Genomic DNA, 23,393 nt, shown 5'->3' with positions numbered 1-23,393 from the left:
GCATGCATCAACCAGAGCCTAACCGGCAGGAGTGTGTCATAATTGTTCTTATTCATCCATTTTGATGGCTCCTAGACCCAGCAAAGACACCGCCCCGCTCTGTGTTGCCTAATGGATACTGGTTAAAAGGTTCCCATGCAAAAAAGTGGCACCCAGCTTGTTCTGTCAAGTTAGAGTTGCTGAGAGGCCCAGGTAATGTGTTCCACTGCCTCGTCCCCATATATCTGATCTCAGGAAGACACCAGATCTGGGGTTTGCCTTTTGGCCACCTGCCATGCGTCGTATTTTAAAGGACTTTAACTTCACACACACACACACTCACACACACACACACACACACACACTCACACTCCTCAAAATATTAAGCAAGAAGAAATCTTATATTCTATTTTAAATCTTTCAATTTGCAATGAGGAAACAGACCCATGGTGAATGGGTAATTTTTCAAGGAAGCAACAGAACCTGGACTGAAAGTCACATATCATTCTATCAGATTCACCCAAAAGCCACCCCAAGTGGCTCTGTTATACAGTATCAAACCATCCAGCCTCGGTGACCATTCCCCTAAAGCTCAGCAGCGTAGCATGAAAGCAGTGGAGGGGACTCTCCCTTAATGTGGTCAGAGGAGAACACAGCTCCATAGACAACAGTGCCGTTCCCATATTGTACTCACCCTCTTCCTTTGCATTATGGTAATACCTACTCTACCTTAAATTATGGTACAAAAAACAAACAAACAACAACAACAAAAAATCAAAACCATCTACACAAAACGCAGCCAGAAATCAGGATGTAACCAAGGCAGGCACCTATAAAGGCTAAACTAGCTCTCCATGACCCACGCCAAAGTGAGTCCCCTCAGGTCTTTGCTGTTGTCACTGACTCAGGATGAATAACTTTAGCAAGTGTTTGAAGGGTTGTCAAACTCCCAGAAGACTGAGAAGAAACTAGAGAGAAGAGAAGCTCCTATGGGCCACAAGCCATAGGCCAGACCACCGATAGCACTGAGAAGATGCCCAGACAGCAAGCAGGCACATCTCTATCAAAACCCAGCCAGCGAGCCTCAGTGGTTGAGCATAGGTCTGTGAACCAGGAGGTCAAAGTTCCATTCCCGGTCAGGGCACATGTCCAGGTTGTAGGCTCAGTCCCCAGTGGGGGACCTGCAGGAGGCAGCCTATCAAAGATTCTCTCTCATCGTTTATGTTTCTATCTCTTTCTGAAATCAATAACAATATATTAAACACACACACACACACACACACACACACACACAAAACGCAGACTCGCTGTTCTCACGGATGGTCTCCAGGTCGTCTTCCAAACCTGCATGCCTGGAACACCGGGCCAACAGCTCAGCCCAGCAGTTGTTGCTTTTAAAGCTATTCTGATTTAAACATCAAGAGAGGGTTTTAGGCTGCTCTGCCTATGGAGTAGCCACTCTCTGTCCCACTTCTTCACTAGTAAACGCTCTTTCACTTTAAACTCTAAAAGAAGAGACAGAGAGGTTTCACTTTGTTCATCATGCTTTGAAGAAACAGAGAAGTATGATATGTCTTAGCAAGAGTGGGAGGCTATTATTTAATGCAGCAATAACTGTTAAGACTGCATTGTTTAAAGGGTGTAACCACACAAGTAAACGTGCTAATCTCCTCGGCTTTACAGAACCCCCTGGGGCCTCCGGGGGTCAGGTGCTCCTCACTCTGGGTTCTCTTCTCTTCATCCTCCCCGGACTCTCCAGCCCCAGCCTGCCCCTGGGTTCTTGGGCTGACTCCCTGGTTTCTAGGCTAAGGAATGTTGATGGTTGTGGAAAACAGCTTCCACTGAGCTTCAGAGCAAATTACACAGGACCTGGACCCCAGCACTGCGGAGGCCCTGCAATCCTGGCTCTGCCTGCAGCATTCAGCAAAACCCTGAGCGGACAAGTTGATGCTTTTACATTTTCCACCAAAACTGGACACTCAAACTCCTCCCCGTAAGGTTGACATGTTGCTACTGGGATTTTTCTTTCTTTCTTTCTTTCTTTCTTTCTTTTTTACAATGTTCTGGACCTTGCTACTTAGGCTAAGATATCTTCACAGCTTTTGTTTGTTTGTTTGCTTGAGTATATGTTACTTGTCTGCTCTCTTTACCTCTTTCCTCCTTATAAATGAATATATTGTTATGGTTTCTGCTCATAAAATGTAACCTGGAAACCAAAACAAATAAAGACTCTTTAAATGGAAAGATTCTCTTCTGAGGAAAATGTTGCTCCACCACCACCACCACCACCACCACTGCTGCCACCACCGCCATAGTGACAATGCAGGAAGCTATGGATTAGCAGAACCCCAGTGAGACAGAGGTGTCCTTTGAAGCTATTTACACACAGGGCTGTTCTTCAAACCCTGGCTTCTGAGTCACACAACCTAAGGGTGTAGAATAGGAGGCACTATCCTGGCTCTGGGGCCATCATCGGCATGTTGGTAATTGTTCTAAGTTCAAAGACACAGCCTTTGGGAGAAAACGGTGTTCAAGGGTTCTCCTCACTAGAGGTTGCCTAACAGACAGACCAGTGTCCAGGAGAACAACCCATAAAATATCACAATGCATTAGAAAAATATATGAGACCAATCCATTTGGATTTCCACCCTCAACTCTTTACCTACGCGACCAATTGTAAACTGGTCTATCTCTGGTTGGAATGAACAACCCAGGAAAATGAAAATTAAAAACAAACAAAAATCCATCAACAAAACTGGCCCTGCTTTATTTCTTGCCCCCCCGCATGCCACCCCCAAGAGGACTCCCAGAGAGTCAAGTTTAACGCAAACCATTTCACCACGCTTTTCATTGGCCGAGAGCTGAGCTAACACGATCATCATAGTCCCTTGGAATTGTGAAACCCAGTAATGCACGGTTTGGTGCTGTTTACTGGAAAAGGGTGAATTACTCCATGATCTAAGTGTCGACCCCTGCCGTGTGACTCCCCAGACGGCTGCATTCTTGGGAAACTACAAAAGCACATGGAAGCGAGCAAGTACAGGAACGGGGATGACTGGAAACATTTTACTGGCACAGAAGCCAAGGGAAAAAGTGTTCTTAAACAATACCGCGAAACTCGAGCGACCTAAGTACATAGTCTCTGTGTGGAGAGCATACGTGACAAACACAAGCCAATTACGAACGAGTGAGTGAGCACCAAAAAGAAGTGCAAAATAAAAGACAATTTCAAATAAGTTATAAGGTTAGGTTTCTGAAATTTAAATTCCGATTCAATGTGGTGGAGGAAGCAGGGACTGTAGATCCCTCTCTTAAATTTTTAAATATGTTTTTATTGATTTCAGAAAGAGAGACAGAAACATCAGTGAAGACAAAGAATCATCAATCAGCTGTCTCCTGCACACCCCCTGCTGGGGGATAGAGCCTGCAACTCAGGCGTGTGTCCTGACCGGGAATCCAACCGTGACCTCCTGGTTCTTGAGTCCATGCCCAGCCACTGAGCCACAATGGGGCTAGTCCCCTCTCCTAAAACTCGAGTAAAACTTAGTCTTCTGTGAAACAGAGGCATGACCAGGCACCAAGTTCTAACTTTCCACTCAGAGGTCATGGTGTCTTACAGCAAAAGTCAAACCTAAAATTTTTATTTTATCTTTAGTATTTTACTTCCTGAAATATTTTCAATTTGTAGTAACTGTGTTTTAGAAAAGCACCCATTCAGGGTACCACTCCCAAGATTATTTAAGGAAAGGAACCCTTTGCCATCTCCACCAACTCTGAAATAGCACCAAATGTGAGAAATTGCATCAGCTCTCGCTGCTATGCAAATCAGATGGTGGCTTGTACAGTGGCCTTGCTTATTTTGGTAAATGTGTGGGTAGAGGAGGGAAAGTGGCTGTTTAAAATGCATTTAAAATGTTTTAGTTTCCAATGATTAAAGTCTGCAAGAAAGATTTCCTAGGAACAAAACTTACTCCAGAACTATGTCAGGCATGAATGCCCTGTAAAGCCACACTATTGGCTATCTGAATAGAGAGTTAAGAATTTTCCTACCAAATGGATATTACCAGTTCACTTCACCTGCGGCTCAGAACTGGCGGGCTTCCACATCAAACCTGCTGACACCGTATCAAACCTTTTTACTTCTGGGGCTAGCCACAGCTTCTGGCCTCCCGATTTGATGCTTTAACCACCCGTGACTCCCAAGATATGGTTCTTAGCTGGAGTTTGTCTCCTACCTCTGTGTCTTTCTTCACCCCAGTCTTCAGTCTTCTTCCAGGATCCAGGTCTCTGCCATGATGCCCAGTGGATGAATTATTCACTGTTAATGCAAATGTACCTCTGGGCTCCTGAACTGCTTCCTCAATTTGGCATCATATAATTGAATCCTATTAACTATCAAGGGCAAGGTGTTATTTACATTAGATGGAAAAATATACATACAAGAATAGCCAGAAGTCCATTAAAAAGAGCATCTATGAGGGTAAACTAGCTCTTCTAAACTTACCAACAGCCTGCTATAAAGCCACCATATCTGAAAAAACAGACCATAGAATAGAATAAAAAGCCATCAAAAATACCCAAGTACATATGGAAATGTAATGTGTGACAAAGGGGGACATCTTAAATTGCTGGGGCACAAATGGGAAAAATGGGTAGCTACTGGAAAAAGGCAATAAACTTGAAGTGGATTGGGAATCTGAATGGAAACATTTAAAATACACAAGTGCTAGAAGAAAACATGGGTGAATTCCTCTTTAACCATGTTAGAGGGAAAATCTAACGACTCACAATTCAGAAAAAAAAATAGATCAATAAATGTGGCTACATGAAATTATAAAAACACTTGTGTGGCAAAAGAACCATACACAAAGTCAAAAGACAACTGACACACTGGGAAAATGTTTATAACTTATACCACAGACAAAGGGCCAACATCCCCAATGTTTAGAGAATCTAAAAGAGGGAGATATAACCACAATCAACAGAAAAATGGGGGGAAAAACATAAACAGAAATCTTATTTTAAAACATATAAATGGCATTTAACATACAAAAACATATTCAAATAGCTCATAATTAAAGAAGTGCAAGTTAGAGCCCTAGCCAGTTTGGCTCAGGGATAGCGTGTTGGCCTGCAGACTGAAAGGTCCCAAGTTCAATTCTGGTCAAGGTTACAAAGGCTCCTTCCTGCAGGAGGCAACCAATCAATGTGTTTCTCTCATCTTGATATTTCTCTCTGTCTTTCCCTCTCTCTTCCACTCTCCCTAAAAATCAATGGAAAATATCCTCAGGTGAGGATTAAAAAAAAAAAAGAAGTACAAGTTAGAACGATACTATTTCTCACCTATCAGATAAGCAGAAATGTTAAACGTTTGACAACACATCCTGTTGGCAAAGCTAGGGGCAAACAGGTGCTCTCATGCCTTGCTGGTGGGGATACAAATTGGCACAGCCTGTTGAGAGGGGAACTTGGCAATGACTAAGAAAACAATTCATGCACTTACCTCTCTACTGAGCAATCCCATTTAGGAACCTACCCTGAAGATACATCTCCAAAAATAGAAAAATATACGTGCAGAGGTGGTTCATTCAGCGTGGTTTGGAAACGGCTTAAATGCAGTCATATGCCACTCGATACTTTGGTCCAAAATGGACCACATATATGATGGTGGTCCTTAAGATTATAATGGAGCTGAGGAATTCCTACTGACTAGTGACACTGCAGCCATTGTGAGGTCGTAGTGCAATGCATTACTCATGAGTTTGAGGTGATGCTGGTGTAAGCAAACCTACTGTGCTGCCAGTCCTATGAAAGTGCAGCACGTACAATTATGCACAGTACATGATACTTGATAATGATAATAAATGAGTATGTTACCCGCATATGTATTTACTATGTTATACTTTTGTCATTATTTTAGAGTGTACTCTTTCTACTTATAAAATAAAATAAAAAAAGTTGCTGTAAAAGAGTATGCCATGTTATGCTGGCAGCAGCCTCATATATCTCCCGTTTACCTTGTCTCTCTTTTTTTTAAGTATATTTTATTGATTTTCTTCAGAGAGGAAGAGAGATGGATAGAGAGCCAGAAACATAGATGAGAGAGAATCATCGATCAGCTGCCTCCTGCACCACCCTACTGGGGATGTACCCGCAACTAAGGTATATGCCCTTGACAGGAATTGAACCCGGAACCTTTCAGTCTGCAGGCTGACTCTCTATCCACTGAGCCAAACTGGTCTCGGCTACCTTGTCTCTTGATTGCATCACTTTCTCTTGTACTTTATTTAATTTTGTGGTGCTTTGTTCATCATGGCCCCTAAGCCTACAAAATCCACTACTAAGGTTGCCAGTGAGAGGCCACATCTAGTGACTGACCTGGAAACAAAATTAAAAGTGATTAAGGATTGCCCTAGCTGGTTTGGTTAAGTGGATAGAGCAGAAAGTTTGTTTGTTATATTGAAAGAAAAGGCTGGACACAACTACAATGCTGCACTTGCCAGCTCTGGGTGATTTAAACAATTCGAGCATCGTTAGGCATTGCATAACGTGGAAGTGAGTGGGAGTCTGGGAGTGTTGATGTGAAGGAAGGCAGCTAAGGAATTTTTGGAAAGGCCTGGTAAACTGATGTGGAAGAAAATATCTCGCTAGAAACAATATTCGATATGGGTGAAAACTCTCTATTCTGGAAACATGCCTAAGAAGATTTTCATCCATAAGGAGGCCAGTCAATCCAGGTCCTGAGGCATTGAAGGGCAGGATATTAGTCTTGCTTGAGGGCAATGTTGCAGGCTACAAACTGAAACCTTTTGTGATCTGGCACAATGAGAATCCCAGGGCCTTCCCACATATCAATAAGCACACACTGCCAGTGTCCTACAGGAGGGATAAAAAGTCATGGCTGACCCTAGCTGGTTTGGCTCAGTGGATAGAGCGTCAGACTGCAGACCAAAGGGTCCCAGGTTCAATTCCAGTATAGGTTTCAGGCTCTTCCTCAGGTGAGGATTTAAAAAAATAAAAAGCTTCTCTTCCAAGAGGCCCTCCGGAATTGCTCTGCCAGAGAAATTGGAAACTAACATACCTTTCAAGATTTTGCTTATTGTTGATAATGCTTCTAAACATTTTCCTTTTATTGGTAATCTTCATGCCAATACCTATGTTTCTCCTTCCAAGCACCGCTTTCTTTGACTTTACCAATGAATCAAGGAGTTAAAGCAGCTTTTCACTCAGATCCCTGAGTAGAACCTTTGTCCAGGCTTTGCTGTAACTGAGAAAACAGTGATGCAATTCTGAAAGGAATACAACATCCATGACTGCACCAAACACCTTTCATGATGTTGTCATCGAGAAGTTTATGATGGCATCTAGAACACTCGAGAGGTTCATCCATGACTCCAAAGGATTTTCCAAGGATGAGGAGGTTGCAAAACGCTATGAGGCTGTGATTAAGATGGTGCGGATGAGGGTGCCATTGAGGAGCAACTAGACGTGACTCCTGAGGAACTGACTGCTAAGGAGTTGTTGGAACTGGAACAGGAACACACAGCTGAAAAAGAAGCAAGAGAAAGGAAAACTGGAGACGAAAAATAAGAAAATTCACAGCGAAGGGTTTAACAGAAGCTTTTGAAGACCTCTATAACCACCTTAAAGAGATTGAAAACATAGACCCCCCACCCCCCCAACACTGAAAGGTTTTCATTAATAGAGAGGAATATTCATGGTGCTAACAAGCAAATCTATGATGGGGGGCGGGGAGAGAGAAAGAAAAAAAAGAAGCAGCAAACCAAGCAAAGCACCACAGGCACTGTCCTGAAAGCACCTCTTCAGGAAGAGTCTCGGGAAGCCCTCCGGGCAGCCCTCCAGGAGACAGCCCTGTCAGCAGAGGAGACGCAGCTCCCTGCCTGCTGTTGGCCCTGAAGATGCAGAGGCAGAAGACAGTGCTGGCGATGATCCAGACCCTGGGTAGGCCGAAGCTCATGCATCTGTGTCTTTTCTCTTAACAAGAGAGCTTAAAGAGTGAAAAGGTAAAAACAGAATAAAAGCTTATAGAATAAGAATACAGAGAAAGAAAATATCTTTGTGCAGCTGTACAATAATGTCTTTTTGTCTTAAGCAAACCAGTTCTTGCAAAGAGTTGAAAAGCTTTTAAAAATTAACAGGTTTATGAGTGAAGAAAGACATTTGTTATAAATTTAGTGGAGGCTAAGTGTACAGTGCTTATCAAGTCTACAGCAGAGTACAGTCATGTCCCAGGCCTTCACATTCACTCACCGCTCACTCACTGCCTGGCTCACTCAGTGACTCAGTCCTGTAAGCTCCCTTTCTGGTAAGTGCCCTATACAGGTGCACTGTTTTTTATCTTTTAAACCATATTTTACTGTACCTTTTCTGTCTATATCTGTTTAGATGCACAAATACTTACCATTGTGTTATAACTGCCTACAGTAATTGCCTGCAGTGTTCAGTTCAGTTCCATGCTATACAGGTTTTGCGACGAGGAGCAATATACCAAATAGCCTGAGTGCAGTGTCCCACGTGGGCTGCCAATCTGAAGTGAACCCCTTTCCACATCTCGCATGGTTCAGGGTTCAGGTTCAGGGTTCAGGCTCTGGAGGAGGCTTCACGCAAATGAAAGAGACTAGGAAATATTAATTTGGAAATATTGGGGGCCAGGCAGGAGCCCAACTCCAGGGGACGGACTCTGCCTTGCTCTGGCCTTGCTAACCCTTTTATTAAGACTTTGGGATCCACCCATAGCTCCAGGCAGGCAATTCCAATAATAGCTAATCAGCAAGAATTTACATAAGATTAAAAGGCGGAGGTTGCTTTAGCTACCATTGTCTCAACTAGGCAGTGGGTGGGTGGCTCTGACCTTTCAGAGCTTCAAGGTTGACCAGCCTTCCGGGTTCCTTGTCCACAACTCTCTGCTAGTGATGGCAATTGGCGGCTTCCAACACCTGAGTGTCTGTGTAAGTGCACTCGGCTAAGTTCACACAATGATGAAACTGCCTAAGATGCATTTCCCAGAATGTAGCATCCTCATTAAGTGATGCATGACTATACACATACTTTAAAAAATGGCTGAATAAACTATAATTCATCCAGACAATGGAGTACAGTATAGCTGTAAAAAAAAATGATGAAGATTTCTGTGAACTGATATGGTGTGCTTACTAGGATATATTGTTAAGTGAAAAAAAGCAAAATGTAAATGAATATAAATAGGGTGCTATCCTTTGTAGAAAAGAAAATAAGAAGCTAAACATGTATCTGCTCAATAATTTAAGGAGAAGTAGAGGTAGGAAAACTAGAAACAAGACAGAAACAAGGAGTGAGAGGGAATAGGTTGGAAAAGATGGGGAGATGAATGGGTGGGGCAAGAGAGTGACTTTTCTGAGTGAGCCTTTTTATGGAGTCCTGACTTGAAAACCATACTAGTCATTCTCTCAGTCAAAATGTATAGATAAATAAAGTCAACTAGGATGGGAAAAGGAATCCAAAATAAAATATGTATCATTCAGGGTCCAATCAGCAGGCAGAAATCACACAGTGATTTGAACAATGGAATTTAATATAAACTATAACATAGGAATAACTATAAAGCTTAAAGAGACCTCTAAAGAATACTCTAGGGCAGACAGAGAGAATGCCTGAGGAATGAAGAAACTTGGAACAGGCTTCTCGCCAGGAATGACATTCAGCCTCATTGAAGGGGAGGTGGTGGGTAGAGACAGTCAGTGAATGCTAAAAATCAATGAGTTGCCTCAGCCGGAGCTGCCCCACATTCCCCAGACAAGCAGGAAATGCCCTCTGTGGCACAGGCAGACTGAAGGTAGGCAGAAGGACTACCAGCCAGGGCCAGCAAGCCAAAAGCACTCCCCTGGGGTACAAGTAGATAGGCCTGCAGACAGACTCGCAAAAGGAAGAATTAGGACCTTGGAAGCCTGCCCCCCAGCAGAGCAGCAAGAGGCCTCGAGTGTGTGATACCCTGTTGGGAGAGCCACAGTGAGTTGGTCCCTGGGGCCAGGGCTGTGAGCTCACTAAGGGACTAGATGGTCTGGACAAGCAGCTAAGGCGGAGCAGCACCGGAGTTTCCCACACACTACCAGCAGCCCTATGGTGAGAGGGAGGACATAGACAGCAGCACTCCAAAATCAAGAAGAGAAGGCCGCCTCTCCTAAAGTCTCTCCTAAAGGGCCCTTCACTGGCAAATCATAACATCATGCTTGCTACAGAGAAGAAATGCTTAAAGGTTCCAGCCCTGGCCCAGCCGGTTTGGCTCAGTGGATAGAGCGCCAGCCTGTGCTTGAAAAGGTCCCAGGTTCGGTTCCAGTCAAGGGCACATACCGGTACCTCAATTGTAGGCTCCTACCTGGCCCAGCGCCCCCCGTCAGAATTCATGCAGGAGGCAACCAATCAATGGGAAAGTTAAGTGCACTCAGCAAATCCTCCTGTGAGGATTAACAAAACAAAAGATTCCAGCTCTGTTATTGCAAAGTAGACAATGGACAATAAAGGGTTGATTTGAATTTGGAGATAAAGGGCAATAAGTTGATAACCAGCAGAGAAAACAAACACACATATAAACCTAACTACCGTGTTTCCCCGAAAATAAAACATCCTCTGGAAATAAGACCCACTTACAGGTTTCCTTCTGAGTGAAATATAAGGCATCCCCCCAAAAATAAGGCCCCCCAGGCTCTGTCTCAGAATGAAAATTAATTTACCGTAAACTGGTCGCTAGGGTGCATGGAAATTAATGACTACATTGAAAATAGAATGGAGAGAAATCAGCATGGAAATTTTGTGAAACCTAAACTGCAAGAAGTTGTGACTTGGGTGAAGAATTCATGGGAGAAAATCACTGATAGTTGCATTGCAAATGCACTGCAAGCAGGCTACCTTGACAAGAAGTACTCATTTAAAGACAGTGCTATTGCTAAACATGAGAGATTTGATCCATTGATTTTGAAAGAAATTGAGTCACAAGAAATTCACCAGGAAATTCAGGAATTGGATTGTTATGATGAGGTTCCAGAAGATGATGACATGAATAAATGAGTAAATTCTTGATACTGTAGGATTCACAGTTTGTCTGGTTTGTGTTGACAACTACCATACTACCGTACCGTATACAGGTAATAAATTTCCTTTATTTTCATTTAACAATAAATGTGTACCGTATTCTTCTTCATGGAAAAATAAGACATCCCCTGAACATAAGACCTAGCGCATCTTTGGGAGCAAAAATTAATATAAGACACTGTCTTATTTTTGAGGAAACAGGGTATGTAATTACGAGCTAATGAATAGCAACGACACAAAGGGAATAGAAAAAGGAGCTAACTAACCTCAGTTACTTTGAAAAACAGTATTTTCATTATATACACTGAAACTATAGATAAGACTAACCATACACAAACATACTTATAGGGATATGACAATTCCCTTTCTGTAAATTCTAGTATTGAGCAATGACTCTAAGAGATTATAGTTACAGCTATCAGAGCCAGTTTTATCATTGTCTGAGAGAGGAGCCACAAATAAAGAGTTAGTTTAGAATAAGTCTTGTAAGTGGTCTATTGGAATTGGAGGTATCACTACAAGGCAATGATTTGTATTACATTTACAGAAAGATAGATGTACCAATTGATATAGATGTATGTGTATACTCACATATATTTCTAGCTCTTTCCACTGAAAGAAACTAGAAGCAACGATGCTCCAGTAGTGATATGAGCACTTGGGTCCATGATCTTGGTTTCTGGACACCATTGTCCATCCAAAGGAGCCAGGCTCCTTGGTGCAATGGCTCCTGCCATCGCTGGCTGGGGAAAGTACAAGATGAGTCTGGGACATCTTGTGGTGCCAGAAAGTAGGTGCTTTAAAACAAAATGATGGCAACATGTCAAAAGGACACTAGAGCCAATGGAAGAGGCTCTTTGGGGCAAATAGAGGACAGTTTGAACAAATAAGGATGGTAACCAATTATAACCTACAGGATATAATAAGAATCCATGAGTTTATACCGATAAATAAGTAATTGATTACATAAATAAATTGGGAAGAAAAGAAAGCTCTTTCTTGCAGTAAAACTTGAGTAAATGTAGAATTAAAGATGTAAAAAGAACATCACATTTCCAACTACTATAGTAAAATTGTTTCAGAAAAGAATTATCGATGAATAATAAAAATTAGTGGCCAAAGTATTATGAGAAACAGGATACTTGCATAGCCTCAAAGTAGATCCCCCTACAAAATGCTTATGAATTTAAAAAAAATAGTTCATTTATAGTGGGGAAATCTAGCAGATGATCAAAGTTAACATCACCAGTGATGGGACATGTCAGCATCATTTGCCTCTTGGAATGATGTGCTGATCAAAAGATAACCTTTAGAGTATTTTTATTGAAAATTAACAACCTTACCCTAGCCGATTTGGCTCAGTATAGAGTGTCAGCCTATGGACCATAGCGACCTACGTTGATTCCGATTAGGGGTACATACACAGGCTCCTCCCTGGCCCAGGCCCTGATCAAGGCACGTGCAGAAAGCAGCCAATCAATGTGTTTTTTTCACATAAATGTTTCTCTCTGTCTTTCCCTAAAAATCAATGGAAAAATATCCTCAGGTGAGGATTAACAAAAAAATAAAATGAACAACCTAAATTTATTCATGAAAAAACATCACACAAACCCAAATGGAGAAAAAATCTGCAAAAATGACTGGCCAGTAATTTTTTAAAGTGTTAAGGTTATGAAGGTCAAAGAAAGGCTGAGCAACTCTTTTACAATAAAGGGACTAAGATGAATCAAGGCAAGCACTTAGGGTGCAAAATTTGAAAAGGCAGTTGCTCTGAGGGTCATGCAAGCATAGAGCTGACCCTGAAAGATACCAAGGAGACATGACAATGAAATGCAACATTTCACTCAGTTTTGATCCTGGACATTAGTGGAAAAACTAGTGACATTTGAATAAGGTCTGTAGACTATACAATAGAATTGTATCGAGATTAGTTTCCTGATTTTAGTTATTGTACTGTAGCTATGTAAGATTAATATTCAAGGACTCTGGATATGCAGGAATTTTCATACTGTTTGTGCAACTTTTTAAAGTTTAAAATTAATTTGAAATGAAAAGCTTAAAAGATTTTAATTTAAAAAATATTAAAGACAACCAGGAAGGGTACAGGCCTCTGGTTAAGAACATAGCATAATGTCTTATACAGGAGCATTTATTAAGTCAGGAAATGATCATGAATGGTACAAGCATGGGCTTTGGACCATCCAGATGTAGACTCAACTATGGCCTTGTTATTCACTGGTCGTGTGATGTCATGCTAGTTACCTAATCTTCCTAAGCTAAAATTTGCTCATGTATACAATGGGTCATCATAACCTACTTTATATGACTATGATTGTCTATACTACTATCTCTATTATTATTATCTACATTCAATAGACAATATTTATAAAGAATTAGTGAAAACTCAACCAATGGGATTTTCAGTAGTTGTTATTGTGCTGGTTACAATTAGCCATATTAATGACTAGGCTATTCCTTGTGAACAGTTACAATTAAGAGCAAGTAGATACCCCACAATGTTTCTAAACTTCTGATGCAACTCATTGTAAGTAAATCCAATACATGAAATTTTATTTTATTTCTTTTTTAATTTTTATTTTAGAGAGAATAAGGGAGAAGGAGAGAAAGAAACCTCAAAGATGATAGAGAATCATCGATTGGCTGCCTCTTGCATGCCCCCTACTGGGGATCAAGCCCAAAACCCGGGCATGTGCCCTTGACCAGAATTGAACCCAGGATCCTTCAATCTGCAGGCTGACGCTCTAGCCACTGAGCCAAACCAGCTAGGGCCAATACATGAAATTTTAAACTTACAAAACAAATAAGTAATGAGGGATTGTTTTATTCTTGAAACACGATTCTTAGCCCTTTTTTGTAGCAAAGAGCATTTGGTTTACTTTTAATTTTGCAGAAAGAGATGTATGACATAGACAATTATTTATGTATTGTCTTAAGCAGACAGAAAGGGCCACTAGTAGGTGACTTAGTCATAGCGAGGATCTGGATCACTAATAAATTTTAAATGTTGGCTCTTTCAGAGGCATAAAGAGAAGCCAAACCCTACTTTGTCTGTTCTAAGCAGATTCTGAACTGCTTAAATGTGATGACAAAGACCAATATTTGAGGTTAAGGATTGCTTGTAGATTCGTGCTTTCTCCTTTAATCCATTTTTGAGATAACTCCAGCATAAATAATGCGCAGGCACAGAAGAGGGTTGAAATGGCTAAAGATATTCTATTCAGTGCTTAGTCAAACACTAACATGTCTGATGTTTCTAGTAATACATTTATTTTATGAAAAGGATATAAGATCAAGAGACTTCTGTGGCAACTGTTCCATATATAAATGAGGGATGCAAACCATCCCAAATAAAATATGCCAATCTGCTGTCTTCCAAATATTTCCAATAATCCTTTAAGTCTAGGAACAAACATTAAATTCCTGAATAAATTCTCTTATCTTTAAAACCGGCTCCAATGTTTTGGAAATCTTAGCTTTTAAATACTAACCAAAAAGAGTTTCCATCCAGTCATTTGGAAACACAACTCAACTTCACATTAACTTTAACCAAGGCAGAGATGTTGTTTTGTGATCTTTCGCTGACCCCTGATTGATTCCTAAGCACTCTAGTCACACTGAATATTCCAAAACATCTTCGTCTTTGAGTCCTCACCCAACACTGTTCCACTTCACCCGACAGTGGCTCCTACCTTACATCGCTAAGATCTAGTATATTTAAAAAGTCATCTAAATTACTGTGCTGATAGCTCCACCCTCTTCAGCCCCCATTACTCTTCCAGCATCCACACAAGTGGTGGCTTTCTTCTTCTTTAAGACTCACTCCTCTACTCGAGCTCTCAACCTTCTTCCCAGAAGCATCTTCCAACTTATTTTTTCTGATTGTCTTTCAAAAATACATAGCCTTTCCCTATAATTTCCCTGAATATTTGCTATTCGGTTAGTTCTAACAAACTGAAACTTTCATTTATCCTCTAAACCTGACATCTACCCTCACTTCTTACTAACACAAATCCAAGGACCTGTCTTCACTCTCTGACACTTGGGACTTGGGTAAACACACCAGGCTCAGGCCTAACTCTAAACCTTTGCTCGTTATGTGGCCCCACCTGAAATCTTTCCTCTTCTTCATTTAGCTCAGCCCTACCCACCTGTAAAGGTCCAGCTTGAGTCCCTTTTCACCTGTGAAGTCTCAGCAAAACTGCTCTTCTCTGAAATCTTGTAATACTGTCAACAGGACCCTCTGTATCTCAGAAGTGCCCCAAATTGTGCTTCGAGGAACTATAATACATAGTTCCGGCTTCATGCAGTCCTACCTAGTTGCTCTTTCTTGGCCAATGAGTGAGGATGTGCCCTAGTCATGCTAACTGGACTCTCTCCTTAGAATACAGATGTTGAATAGAGTGTCCAAAGGAGAAAATAGATGGAGCTAAGCCACCCCGGCTGCAGGATGCTGGTGAGCCTGTGTCCCAGTCCCACCCCCTTGATCTTGGGATACACAGATTCTGGTCTGCCTGGACTCTTCCACATTTTTTCATTTTACCCATCCTTTTTCTCTTTTCCCCTTAAGTTGGCCAAAATAAATGTCATAAGACTTTATATAACTTATATAAAATTTTAACAATTCAACTGCATGATAATAATCATACGAAAATCTTCATCCATAAATAAGAATAACTAACTGAGAGCATCTTTTTTATTCTATGTTGCAGTTTAGGATCCTTGATTAATTCCATAAACACATCCCAAGTGCCAGCTGTTGACCATGCACTATAATAGCCATTGGAGTCCTGCATACACAAGATGAAAAAGACAAAAGACAGGGCAGCTTCCTGGCTCCTTTATCTGGAGTTCTTTTCAGTTTAACTTGTGTTTTATACAATATTAGTACCTAGTGTTAATTTGGCACTTTTATTTCTGAAGTATTTTCAAATATAATACATCATTTGTTGTTTGTATTACATACAGGGTAAGCTGCTGTTGGGTCATGTGACCAATATCAAAACCAGATCTGCAACAAGAAATAGGTTCCTTGACTTATTACACTGATGTTCCTTCCTTCCCTCTCTACCACATGAGAAACGTTTCCTTTAGGACACAATTACATATGGGAATTATATTTTATGTAATTCCCACATTACATCCAACTCATAGGTCATTCTTTTCTTGCACAAGATAAAGGCAATTTCTGAGTTTTTGCTTGAGGAGATCGCAGAAGTATCTGGGACATTTGACTAGCAAATATTTACATAGTGCATGCTACATGCAGTGCATTGGGCTCTCCTGTGATGATACCACCACTCAGGGCATACATCGTCCCTGCCCTCACCCAGGTCACGGTCTTGTGGGAGAACAGGTGAGCACCAAATAGTGCTAGGTGCTAGGATGAGGAAACATAGCATATAGTCATGTTCCCAAATGTTTATGTTCACAAAGAATCTGAATTTAATTTCTCAGTCTCCCCAATCATTTGTATGTTGATTGAAACTTATCAGCCTTGTTCTTCCCCCTTATTTCAGAGCCAATGGCCCTTCATCTTCACAGCATCAGCTCTCTCCAAATGTTCCCCTTTTCTCTTCATAGTCTCCTTAATTCCATATTTCTAAAGTGGTTTCCAACATTCTTATGGACCCACGGAGCATTCACACAAATGCTGGTGGACAAATACTGAGAAGTATAAAGTTGTCTCTGTTCTATTATCAAAGGTCCAGGATAGGACCGAGGGCCAAGAATCAAAGGGTACACCAGAAATTTCTTCCTTAGGAGTGCTTTTTTTGGCAAGCAGCATGTCTGAATGTGTCCTTCTGCTGTATTGCTTCTAGGGTCAACGGAAGTATATAAAACTTCTCAACTTTCTTCAAAACATGTACCATGGCATTGACTTAATAAAAGGAATAGCAACAGTAGTTAGTTATAATGCAAAACTAGACTAGGACACATCTGTTGAAAGGGGAGTGATATAAAGGCTGAATTTTACCAGCTTAGAGTTCACATTTGTCAATTGTTAAAATGTACAATTTTATGGACAGTCTTAAAGATGTTACTGTCATTTTTTTTTAAAAAAAGCAATTTGTATAGAGATTTATTCTCATTTATAGTTACTGTTAATGTAGGAAGGTTGGGGCACTGCTAGGATGATTTGAGGGGAGGGGAAGTGAAAATATGAAAAGATTTTATACTCAGTACCTTTCTAAACCAAGGCAGGTGAGAGACATTTGAAAAACTACAAAATGCAAAATGAGGTCAAGCAGTGATTTAAAAGTCTATATATTTCTTTGATCATATTACATAGCACTTTTTCAGAGAATTTTCTAACATTAATTACTCTTCCCAGCATTTTTATTACATAATAGCAACAGCTGCATTTTGTCCTCGTTGGTGAAGATGCATTAAAAGGGAGTTAGAAGATTGCTCGGATATGGACAGGAATTGTAGGCAGAGCTAGTTTCTAAATCTTGCATTTATAGCACATCATCAAGAGCTCCAGCTTTGGGAAAAGACCAACCCAGGTCTATATTCCAGCTCTGTCGCTTAATATCTATGTGATCCTAGGCAAGCCACTTACTAAGTCCCCATTTCTCCATCTATAAAATGAGAACATGTGCTAGCTTGCAAAAATGGGTCCAATTGTTTGCCATGTCCTTTATCTAAGGCCTTTTGCTATGCTGCTTTCCAGGGCTCTCCCCAGGGATGTAGTGGATAATTCCACACTCTTAGATCTAGCTATGTGACCTGCTTTGACCAATAAGATATTAACACACATGTTGGAAGCAGAAGGTTGAAATGAACTTACACAATTAAGCTTGTACTGAGCTTGCGATCACAATTGCCAAGAGAATATGCTCAGCCCAGTCTATCGGAGGATGAGAGACAAATGGAGGTGCTTGAATCTCCTCATTCATCCCTATCAAGGCTAGGCTGGCTTGGTCTTCAGTGAGCCAAACCCTATGTGTTGTGAGCCAGTCTAGCCATGACTGGATCTGTTGAACCAATCATCTTAAGTGTACAAGCAATAAATAGTTATTTTTGCTTGTCACTCAGGATTTTGTCAGTATTGTTATGCATCATTTCTGTGACAATAAGTAATTGATAAATGATGGTAGTACCTATCACATACATATCAATATAAAGGAAAAAATACATGTAAATCACTTAAGCACAGTACCAAATGTTAATAATAACCACAATAATACTATGTTCTGTTCTTTCAGAGAAATGATTATAGAATATGTAAAGGTATTGGTTGGTAAGTCAGTTCATTTCTGGATCCTGAACAAGACCTATCTCGGCTGGTGCGAGTGCAATGGTGCCCACAATTAATTGATCACAGCAGTTACAGATTTTTTATTCCTTCTTCACTCCCACTGCTTCACTTGACTAGCCTTAAAATATTTCTTTTATATAAAATCAGGCAATTTTGTTTCCAATTTTTGTAAAGAACCAAGAAGATGATTCAATTGCTGTTTCTCAGCTGCTCCCAAGCCATCCTATCTAGCCTCGAAAGTTCAAAGTGGCTTCTAACTTTGCACTGTATTTCTGTCCATGAAGACAAGGCATAAAATGCCCTTCACCTAACCAATGGCATGAATAGAAAAGTGACTCTCCACACCAGGGGTCCTCAAACTTTTTAAAGTGGGGGGCAGATCACGGTCCCTCAGAGAGCTGGAGGGCCGGACTATATGAACTACTAATTCCTACTGTAACACCTCGGCTGCGCTCACTGCCCAAAAAACCTGGCGGGCCGGATCAGACTCCTCTGCGGGCCGCATGTGGCCCACGGGCCGTAGTTTGAAGACCCCTGCTCCACACCTTTGACACCAGCATTCTTCCTTTTTTGCCTATTTCTCTTATTTATCCAGTGAAATTAACTATTAAAGCCATAGTCTACCCCAAGGGTTGCTGTCTTGCTCAGAAAAGGAGAGCAGGAGATAGAAATAAATAAATAAGCAAACAAACAAACAAATGCACGTCCTGGCCGTTTGCTCAATGGACAGAACATCGGCCCATGGACTGAGATGTAACCATCAGTATCTCACTTGCAGGCTTTCCCCCAGTCAGGTGGGAAGCAACCAAGCAATCTGTGTCTCACACCCATGTTTCTCTCTCTCTTTCTCTCTATCTCTCCCCCTCTCTTCCACTCTCTCTCTAAAATTCAATGGAAAAAAATATCCTCCAGTGAGGATTAAAAAAAAAAACCTAACAAACCTTACTCTCTCCTTCCTGGAGCCACTTCCTCTATGTCCTCTTACCCTCTCCTGCTCATTTCTTCCAGGTGTCAGATATTTCATCCCCTCAGGGCCTTTGTGGTTCCCAGAAGCTGGGCAACAGGGCATGACATTAATTACATTAGCCCAGTGCCACAGTCAGCCCCAATTCTCTTTCTCATCTTGGATCAGGCTCAGTTATGCTACCCAACCAAGCAGCGTGAACAATGAGCACCAGGTGAAAATATGGCCCAAATAATTTGCCAGCACTATATAATTCCTAAAATTACCGCCACCTTATAAAAGTTAACAATACAAACTTTCTCCCATTATCAATTCAATCTGTTGCTCCCACAGAAAAATTTCCGCCAAAATTCTGCCCTCCATTATTTCCTTTTACCGACTCAGTTCCAGGCAGGAGAGATGGTATTTGGGCCTTGGGGTACAATCTGGGATCTTTTGTCAGCAGCTGCACCCTGGGCCATCGGCCAGTACAATTGGAGTAGAACCTTAGCACCTTCAAAATTTGATTATTTCAACCCTAAGGCACTCTTTTCTCAAATACCTGAGGTCAACAAAACACATGAGACTATCACAGTATCAGCCTTAATCCCACAAAATCCAGAAGCACAAACAAATTCTCAGTAATTATCTTACTATCAATTTCCATCCAAGCAAAAGACAGCATTTCCCAGAGCACAACACATTATTTTCCAGACGAGTATTGCTACTGCCAGCTACAGACCGTTGTAAAGGTTTGGTGTTATGCGGGTCTGCAAGAAAACAAACAAAAAAAGGTGGGGGGGAACCACTTCCTTCAAATGCCAATAAATTTTTCCAACCATCAGAATTCAGATCCTGGAAAGTCAAGTTCAAGGGAGAGAGAAATCCCACATCAAGACCTGAATCGTGTCACTCCTTGCCAGGATTTGCCTACAAACTAAGTTTATGTACACAATTAAAATGGCAACATAAAAATAAAATTAAAAAATGAAGGATGTTCTGTTGCACTCATGGCTAACTCTGTTCTTGCCAAGGGTAATCAACAGTGAAAAGATAAACCCATCAGTATTTGAATTTAAATGTTAAAATAATAATCAAGCCTATGGTCTCCCTCAGGTTCGTTTATAATAAAAATAACTTCTTGATCCTGGAAAACTTATCTGGTTTCTTTCATTCTCTACTTAATGACTGAAGTTATTATTTCCATGGTGGTCTCCAAACCACACTTGGTTTCTATGTAGATTGGCATGTCACCTCCAACAATTTCACCAGCTGCCTTTTCCTCTCAAGGGAATATGATTAAAATATTAATCCAGCTCTGGGTTAGTCTAGCAAAAAAAGAGTTATATAAATCAGCCTCCACAGAACACAATATCTGCTCTTCAGCGAATCCTCCCTTTTATGTGTTCTGCCTGCACAGGGAAGTTACTGGGTCTAGCAAAGCAGACATAAAAATTTTATCTCTCTGTCTCTCTGCTGCTTGTTCTGACTTCTCAAACCTGGACATGGGAAATTGCATGCCTGAGTTCACAATGTCCCTTTCTCAAGGTAGAAGAGAGGAGCTGGAGGACGACCTTGGGTGTCTAAGTTGCCCGACCTTGGCTGCCCGGAGCTGTCTGGCAGCAAAGGCTTTCACAAGCACACAGGGAGACAGGCCCCGCTCAGTCAGCTGAGACAGCCTTCTCGGGTGGCGCTAAGTCACCGTTTGTCTGCCGCCTGGAAACTCTCCACAGCTGAAATCCATCACTCAGCAGGCACTGACTGAAACCGCCCCTGGGCCTAGCACCGGGCTAAGTCCTGGCTTTGGGGGAGCTTACAATCTAATTACTATAATTAGAGCCCCACAGAGTGTTCAACTAGGTGACACTAAGTAAGTGTTTAAAGAAAACAATCTCTGTGGGCTGCTGCAGTAGTTGGAAAACATCTCAGGGCGGTTGCAGGACTTTGAAGGGAAGAGGACCAGAAGGCTGGAGCTTCCTGAGGTGATGACATGTGCTCAGGATGAAAGAACGCGGTGCAGAGTGGGGAGCTTACCTGCGGAGCAGGCCCACAGAGGAGGGCGGTGCCGGGTTCCCCTGGGCACCCTGCCAGGGGTGCCAGTCACAAACAGAATGGTTTTGCTCTCAGGTCCAGAAGAAATGTGATCTTTCCTGAAATTGCCTAGCGTCTGAATCGGGTGATGTGGCCAGTGGAAAGATCGAGCGGACATCCTTAACTCACTTCGGCTTCCAATATGGACACGTCACTGAAAGACACGGCTATGGATGCCAGGACAGCTGGATTCAAAGCTGCGAGCACTTTCACGTGAAATCAGGATCACCAGTGGAGTGGTGGGTCTCTGTCCAAAGAATGACCAAGCCGTAGAATTCACTTCCACAAAGGCAAAAGTCATACCGCAGACGTCAAAGTAAGGAATGAAAAGAGCAATACTCTGATTTTTTCCCCTTAATTATTAACTTGGTGTTCATCTGCATATTTTCACTGAACTCCATGCATTACAGGACAAACGAGTCTCAGGAACGATCAGGTTTCTCCAGTTCTTCCCGTGGTTAATGACAGAGCAGGGGAGCAGGGGTGAGGGCATTTTTCAACCTGGCAAACTTGGTTTTCCAAACCAAAAGTTCTCAGGGCCCATTTTCTCCCTCGTGTTTGCCTAAATTGCTGACCGAATGGACCAGGGTAGTCAGTTACTTCGGAATTCATATATCTGATTGTGAGGTAAAACTGAAATGTGCCTCTAGGTCCCTTCTGGGAGGGATTGCTGTTAATGGAGGAAGAACAATCTCATTTCATTCCAAGTATCATTATATCACTGCAGATCAGGCTTGCATAAGGCAGACAGGGGCTTTGCTTCAAATACAGGGCCTTTCCAAAAAAAAAATGTATGCACACTTTGAGTAACTATTAATTCCAGCGGGTTAAATCTGAAAAGAAAGAAACATCAACTAAGCTATTGCGGGGGGGGGGGGGGGGGGGGGGTGTATACATTTTTTTGGGGAAACCCTGTAATATTTCTGTACAGTTTGTTGACACTTCAACCTGGGACCCAACAGCAGGGTTTTCTGTGGGCACTGGAGGCCAATCAAAGGAGGTGTGGGGTTTGCTCAGCACTGAGCTCTAAGGAACCCTGGCCATGCTCTCCACGCAGGACTCTAACTGCAGAGTGCCCCACTCTCTCCACCAACCCTCCATGACCATGCCCAAGTTCCCAGCGAGCTGCAGGCCCAGAGAGGCTGCTTCTCAGTCACCGCCATCCGGAAATGGAGTTCGTTGTGCCGACCACACACCCAGGGCTCTTCCAGACCAGCACCTGCAGCAAACATACACGAAGAACGGGCGTTCCCAGGATCATGCACGGCTCTCTGAACGCTGGCTCCAACCTCACCCCTTCTCCAAAACAAGACCATGTGGCAGGATTAGAGTCACAGTGCCATAGGGACAGACTTGACTCTACACAAAGGTATGCTTTGAACAAAAAGAAAGAATTCATTGATGTCAGCACGTTATTAAGAAAAAAATGAACTGACACACTTTAGGGTTGCAACACGTTGCTGAGAACTGCTGCCTTTGACCCCAAACAGCTTGGAACACCTGGCACGATGTGACACAAATGGACTACAACCAGACAGTCTCGAGGGCTACCCCACCTGGCAGCCTGCCCAACGGGGCAGGTGTCACCTGCTGCCCTTTTTCAGTGGAGAAGGTACCAATACTTCCAACTGTATGGAGAGACAGCCTGCCTGAATTCAAATCCTAGCTTCAGGTTTTTTGCTCTTCACTGGGGCTATTCCCAAATACTGCAGTTGTCTTCTGCTAGGGTAGGTGGTGGATTACATTCCCTGCCACCTTGAATGTGGGCGTGTCTATGTGACTTACTTTAGTTCTTTGGTGAGCAGAAGTGACGTGTCACTTCTGGGCAAAAACTAGTAAGCCCTCCTGACTCAAGAGTGGTCCATGGTGGGGCACTACAGAAATCACTCGGAAGTTGGCTAAAAATGCAGAATCTCAGGCCCCTCCCAGGCCTCCTGAATCACAGTGTAAACCTGAGGAGTTCCCCAGGTGATTCAGACGCACATTCAAGTTTGGGAAGCTCTGCTGTAGACA

Source organism: Pipistrellus hanaki, assembly GCF_964339955.1.
Source record: "Pipistrellus hanaki genome assembly, chromosome: 7".
NCBI classification, from domain to species: domain Eukaryota; kingdom Metazoa; phylum Chordata; class Mammalia; order Chiroptera; family Vespertilionidae; genus Pipistrellus; species Pipistrellus hanaki.
Note: the sequence above shows the minus strand (reverse complement) of the source record.